The sequence below is a fragment of the Bison bison genome, unplaced genomic scaffold (genome assembly GCF_000754665.1).
Source record: "Bison bison bison isolate TAMUID 2011002044 unplaced genomic scaffold, Bison_UMD1.0 scf7180017864508, whole genome shotgun sequence".
Lineage (NCBI taxonomy): Eukaryota > Metazoa > Chordata > Mammalia > Artiodactyla > Bovidae > Bison > Bison bison.
Genome location: NW_011495064.1, coordinates 12,437,764 through 12,445,374, shown reverse-complemented (window position 1 = coordinate 12,445,374; position 7,611 = coordinate 12,437,764). Strand labels below are relative to the sequence as shown.

General features: G+C 38.2%; 1 protein-coding gene across 3 annotated transcripts in view; it reads right to left on the bottom strand.

The window, feature by feature from the left end:
• The window catches only part of EXOC6B (exocyst complex component 6B), a 734,244-nt gene that overhangs the window by 646,750 nt on the left and 79,883 nt on the right, over positions 1–7,611 (bottom strand). The window lies entirely within an intron of this gene.

Here is a 7,611-nt window from a genome sequence, read left to right as displayed (position 1 = left end):
CAGGATGGGGAACACATGTATACCTGTGGCGGATTCATTTTGATATTTGGCAAAACTAATACAATTATGTAAAATTTAAAAATAAAATAAAATTTTAAAAAAAATCTAAAACTATATTCTATAATATTTGCTAGCCAAAGTCTTATAACTTGTTATTAAATGATATTGTATATAAAGTACTCTAATGTTTAAATGTCCATTTCTAATAGAAAGTAGAATCTTAAAAACAAAGTTCTATGCTTTTGACATGTGGGCCTTAGGTGTGTCATAGTTAAACAAGACTACAAAATAAACGGCACCATGGGTTTAATTATTTGTGATGATCCAACAAATATTCTGGTACCTAGTGAAAGTTAAACAAGAAGATATGCTTGGAAACTAGCAACTTTGTATAGCCTAAATTTTCATTCAACTTTATAAATACTGCCTTGTGCAGTCATTTCCAAAAAACACACCCAAATAAACCACAGGCTTCTGTGAAAACGAAAATGTTTCATCGTAATGTCCATATCTGACACATACTTCTAAATATTGCACCTAAATTAACAGAGATTTTTTTAACTTATAAATAAAAAACTTCAGGAATTCTATTCAACAAAAATATTTATTCCCAAGTACTGATATAAGAGGATTATATCCCTTGTGAAAGCCTATATCAACTCCCACTGGTTTGTCAAAAGATAAAAAAAATACAATGTAATGAGCATATGTTATCTCATGTAAATCCTAGGCACCTTATAAATTAGACATTATTCTATTCTGAAGAACCTAAAATCCAAGAAGATGAAGTAACTTGCCAAGTCCACACTCCTAGAGAGTATTCTCTGTAGTACCTCAGTCTGTCTCCTTTTACAGCAAAGGACAGCAAGAAAGTCACATGGACCCCTAAAACATTAGGGCTGAAAGAGGTCTTGCAAATGGAATACAAAGCCTTTATTGTACAATGGAGGAAACTGAAATCAAGAAAAGTTAAACGCCTTAATCAAAATTACATTGCCTGTTACTGATACACCTGGGCCCACCTCCTCCCCCCAAAAAAAGGAAAAACTAATGCAATATGAAGCCTGACAATGCAATATGAAGCATGGTTTTTAAAAAGACACACATACACACTTCTGCTTTAAGTTATCTACTAGCTGTGCCTACACAACAGCTATTCCATTCTTCTTCCTATTGGAAGAGGCCCAATTTGTTCTGGTATTTCACCTTTCTATCCTACTCCAAGAGGTGCGTGCACACATGCTTAGTCACTCCAATTATGTCCAATTCTTTTGCAACCCTATGGACTGCAGCCCGCCAGGCCCCTCTGTTCTGGGATTCTCTAGCCAAGAATACTAGAGTGGGTTGCCATGCTCTCCTCCACGGGACGTTCCCAACCCAGGGATCGAACCAGTGTCCCCTGCATCTCCAGCATGACAGGCAGATTCTTTACCCACTGAGCCACATGGGAAGCCCACTGCAAGAGGTAAAACTATTAATAATTTAGACCACTACAGTAATTTAATTCCCCTAGTCAGTGACCAATTAACAGATGACACAACTCAACTCACTGATGAAGTAAAAGGAAGTTTGGGAGTGAGGATCCAAAGAAAGGCTTCTTTCCTGAAGGATACAGGAAAAGAAACTGCTTTTTCTACTTTGAAAATTGTTCTGTATAATGCTTTGGGATGCAGCAACCATCCAGAGATGAGAGGAGATACTGCCAATAACTTGATAATTCCAACGAGGAAAGAAAATAACTGGGTCCTTAATGATGAACCGTGAATAGTCCTATCTCCAGTCTTCATGTTATGTGTGATAAGAAATGTTCTATTTTAAGGAAAACTTCCTATTTCCACTTTGTCTTAATAGTCTGCTACTTGGAAAGGAAAGTATCCTAAATGTTTACCACTGTTCATTCTTCAAAGGTAGCAGGCAAATCAAAGAAAACAACCAGCAGCCAAAGTCTAAATATGGCTAAGGAATCCTGTTTCCGGGACCTAGACTGCTTTTCTCCATTTTCTTTTAGTTAAGAGTTAACTTCCAATTCACTCTTCAAATCTCAGCTTGCACCTTTCTTTTACTGGGAAACATTCTCTAAACATAGACTCTGTTATGTGTTTCTCTTTTGTTATTAATGCCATTTCAGAACTTGTTTAATTATATTCTGATTACCCATTCACTTGTCGATTTCCCCATACCAAAAGGTTAATCTCCTTGTCGGCTGAGGCCATGTCTTATCCATTTTATCTCCAGCTAATAGCACAGAGACTGGCATAGAGGAGACCCTCCATATATGCTAAAAACAGAGAAAGAGAAGGAAGGGTAGGAAACTAAGATGTAGGTTTCTGATTGCCTCAAAGATAGATACAAAGGAGTATTATATCAAACAAAGTTTATCTGTTGAAATGTTTTCAGAACCAAAGAGAACTTCAAGACACAAAGGACTAAACATTTTGCTTTTGTTTTTGATTAATCCAAGAAAAAAATTCAGAGTTTGGTTTGTTCTTTTCTTTTTCATATATATGTTTTTTAACTTCTGTCATGGTTTTAGTCATGAAACATTTTCTTCTCATTAAGCTCCATAAAAGCATCATTAGTATTTCTTGTTTATTCCAAAAGTTAAAAATAAAATGGAAAAACAGATCTGAGCATGATGTTGCAAGAGAAACTGCAGGAGGTCAAGAGGAGTTTAAAGTTCCTTCCCTTCCTTACTTCAGTTTGTCTATCAATTTAATTCAGACCTTACTAAGGTAATTTGAATGCCCTGATTGCAAAAGGTGAAAGAAGACCACTGTATATTATCATCAATGACAGGGGAAGGATATGCTAATAGATGAGGTCTAAGTTGAAGACCACAATCAAATGTTTTTGTACAGCCACAGGAGATCAAATACATTCAAATCCTTTTCCCACTCTTACAGATACCAAGGTATAGAACTGGCTTGACCAAGATAGCCCATGCAACCAAAAGAAGTTGTGATGGAACTCTCCCGCAAGGCAAGGAAGGAAACCCACTTCCATGAAAGCTATTTTCAAAGGGATAAAAACAGAGTACAGAACTTTCAAATGGCACTTAGCCATAGAACCTACTAAAAACCTGGTATTAGTTAAACAGCACAGGAAAATGGAGAAAGGGACCTTGTCACAAAACATCAGTCAAATCAACAACAGACTGTTAGGAAATAAACTAATGAAAGCAATTCAGTTCAGTTCCTCAGTCGTGTCCAACTCTTTGCAACTCCAGGACTGCAGCATGCCAGCCTTCCCTGTCCATCACCAACTCCCCAAGCTTGCTCAAACTCATGTCCATCGAGTCAGTGATGCCACCCAACCATCTCGTCCTCTGTTGTCCCCTTCTCCTCCTGCCTTCAGTCTTTCCCAGCTTCAGGGTCTTTTCCAGTGAGTTAGTTCTTCACATCAGGTGGCCAAAATACTGGAGCTTCAGCTTCAGTATCAGTACTTCCAATGAATATTTCCTTTAGGATTGACTGGTTGGATCTCTTTGCAGTCCAGGGGACTCTCAAGAGCCTTCTCCAACACCACAGCTCAAAAGCATCAATTCTTCAGCGCTCAGCTTTCTCTATGTTCCAAATCTCACATCCATACACGACTACTGGAAAAACCATAGCTTTGTCTGGATGGATCTTTGTTGGCAAAGTAATATCTCTGCTTTTTAATATGCTGTCTAGGTTGGTCATATCTTCTCTTCCAAGGAGCAAGCGTCTTTTAATTTCATGGCTGCAGTCACCATCTGCAGTGATTTTGGAGTTCAAGAAAATGAAGTCTGTCACTGTTTCCATTGTTTCCCCATCTATTTGCCATGAAGTGATGGGAACAGATGACATGATCTTCGTTTCTTGAATGTTGAGTTTTAAACCAACTTTTTCACTTTCCTCTTTCACCTTCATCAAGAGACTCTTTAGTTCTTCTTCACTTTCTGCCATAAGGGTGGTGTCATCTGCATATCTGAGGTTATTGATATTTCTCCCAGCAATCTTGATTCTAGTTTGTGCTTCATCCAGCCCAGCATTTCACAATAATATACTCTGCACATAAGTTAAACAAGCAGGGTGACAATATACAGCCTTGAAACGAAAGCAAGGAAACTCCAAAGTAAGGATACAAAGAATGCTCTAACTACTACCAGGATAATGTCACACTGTTAGAACAAGTAATCAGCACAAGTAACTGAAGACATAAAGGCACTACAGGATATATTAGTGCCTTCATTTTGACCTCTGTATCAATTTGTATTAAGTGTAATTAGATTTATCCGATTGTAGTTTTCAGTGGTGGTCATAAAATCTGGCAGCTAAAAGTTAGATTTTAGATACTGCTGTCAAATGAAACAAATACTCCAACTATGGCCTGGTTATACCGACTGAATCGAAACTGGAAAACTGCTGAAAGTAGAGTGGTGATACAGTTGGCAAATACAGGGTTATAATTAACATCAATAGATAAGCTCCAATTTCACTGCCTGGAATTCAAACTGTCAAATTTAACACTTAAACATGCAAAGTTGGAACTAAATAAAACTGCTGACTCACTGTCTCCCACTACCATAATCGTCTGGATTTAGGGTATATTAGTAAAACTCTTCAAGATCCTTTACAAAAGATTTAAGTATTTAAGTAATTACTCTGAAGAGCTCTGAAAATATTTTAAAAGACTGCCTATTAATTGAAGAAATGATTCAGCTTCTCCACACTTAAAATTATCATTCTGGTTTCAATAACAAGGATCATAAAAGTATTCATACAGAAGCAAACCAATGTAGGGTGGGTATTAGAAACATTTCAGTGAATAGTTCTGGTCTCCTTATGCATGTAGATTTAATGTGGGCCTAACAAAATTCAACCAACCAAGTTTCCCAGAAGATTTTGAAAATTTGAAAAATTCCATGATTTAGTGATTCTTGGAAAATTGGTTCAATCAATTTTGTTAGACCAACATTAATAAATCTGACATCATTTGTAAATGTGTATGTCATTTGTAAATATTTATTATACCTATAAAGGTATACATCATATATACATATAGGTATATTACATAGTGTGTATGGGCGGGTCATGGTGGAGAGATCTGACAGAATGTGGTCCACTGGAGAAGGGAATGGCAAACCACTTCAGTATTCTTGCCTTGAGAACCCCATGAACAGTACAAAAAGGCAAAATGATAGGATACTGAAAGAGGAACTCCCCAGGTCAGTAGGTACCCAATATGCTACTGGAGATCAGTGGAGAAATAACTCCAGAAAGAATGAAGGGATGGAGCCAAAGCAAAAACAGTACCCAGCTGTGGATGTGACTGGTGATAGAAGCAAGGTCCGATGCTGTAAAGAGCATATTGCATAGGAAACTGGAATGTTAGGTCCATGAAGCAAGGCAAATTGGAAGTGGTCAAACAGGAGATGGCAAGAGTGAACATCTACATTCTAGGAATTAGTGAACTAAATGGACTGGAATGGGTAAATTTAACTCAGATGACCATTATATCTACTATTGTGGGCAGGAATCCCTCAGAAGAAATGGAGTGGCCATCGTCGTCAACAAAAGAGTCCAAAATGCACTACTTGGATGCAATCTCAAAAATGACAGAATGATCTCTGTTCGTTTCCAAGGAAAACCATTCAATATCACAGTAATCCAAGTCTATGCACTAACCACGAATGCCGAAGAAGCTGAAGTTGAACGGTTCTATGAAGACCTACAAGACCTTTTAGAACTAACACCCAAAAAAGATGTCCTTTTCGTTATAGGGGACTGGAATGCAAAAGTAGGAAGTCAAGAAACACCTGGAGTAACAGGCAAATTTGGCCTTGGAATACGGAATGAAGCAGGGCAAAGACTAATAGGGTTTGGCCAAGAAAATCCACTGGTCATAGCAAACACCCTCTTCCAACAACACAAGACTCTACACATGGACATCACCAGATGGTCAACACCGAAATCAGACTGATTATATTCTTTGCAGCCAAAGATGGGGAAGCTCTATACAGTCAGCAAAAACAAGACCAGGAGCTGACTGTGGCTCAGATCATGAACTCCTTATTGCCAAATTCAGATTTAAATTGAAGAAAGTAGGGAAAACCACTAGACCATTCAGGTATGACCTAAATCAAATCCCTTATGACTATACAGTGGAAGTGAGAAGTAAATTTAAGGGCCTAGATTTGATAGATAAGAGTGCCTGATGAACTATGGAATGAGGTTCGTGACATTGTACAGGAGACAGGGATCAAGACCATCCCCATGGAAAAGAAATGCAAAACAGCAAAATGGCTGTCTTGGGAGGCCTTACAAATAGCTGTGAAAAGAACAGAAGCGAAAAGCAAAGGAGAAAAGGAAAGATATAAGCATCTGAATGCAGAGTTCCAAAGAATAGCAAGGAGAGATAATAAAGCCTTCTTCAGTGATCAATGCAGAGAAATAGAGGAAAAAAACAGAATGGGAAACACTAGAGATCTCTTCAAGAAAATTAGAGATACCAAGGGAACATTTCATGCAAAGATGGGCTCGATAAAGGACAGAAATGGTATGGACCTAACAGAAGCAGAGGATATTAAAAAGAGATGGCAAGAATACACAGAAGAACTGTACAAAAAAGATCACGACCAAGATAATCACGATGGTGTGATCACTGACCTAGAGCCAGACATCCTGGAATGTGAAGTTAAGTGGGCCTTAGAAAGCATCACTACAAACAAAGCTAGTGGAGGTGATGGAATTCCAGTTGAGCTATTTCAAATTCTGAAAGATGATGCTGTGAAAGTGCTGCACTCAATATGCCAGCAAATTTGGAAAACTCAGCAGTGGCCACAAGACTGGAAAAGGTCAGTATTCATTCCAATCCCAAGAAAGGCAATTTCAAAGAATGCTCAAACTACCGCACAATTGCACTCATCTCACATGCTAGTAAAGTAATGCTCAAAATTCTCCAAGCCAGGCTTCAGCAATACATGAACCGTGAAATTCCAGATGTTCAAGCTAGTTTAGAAAAGGCAGAGGAACCAGAGATCAAATTGCCAACATCTGCTGGACCATGGAAAAAGCAAAAGAGTTCCAGAAAAACATCTATTTCTGCTTTACTGACTATGCCAAAGCCTTCACTGTGTGGATCACAATAAACTATGGAAAATTCTGAAAGAGATGGGAATACCAGAACACCTGATCTGCCTCTTGAGAATATTTGTATGCAGGTCAGGAAGCCAACAGTTAGAACTGGACATGGAACAACAGACTGGTTCCAAATAGGAAAAGGAGTTCGTCAAGGCTGTATATTGTCACCCTGCTTATTTAACTTATATGCAGAGTATATCATGAGAAACACTGGACTGGAAGAAACACAAGCTGGAATCAAGACTGCCGGGAGAAATATCAATAACCTCAGATATGCAGATGACACCACCCTTATGGCAGAAAGTGAAGAGGAACTAAAAAGCCTTTTGATGAAAGTGAAAGTGGAGAGTGAAAAAGTAGGCTTAAAGCTCAACATTCAGAAAACGAAGATTGTGGCATCTGGTTCCACCACTTCATGGGAAATAGATGGGGAAACAGTGGAAACAGTGTCAGACTTTATTTTTTTGAGCTCCAAAATCACTGCAGATGGTGACTTCACTATGAAATT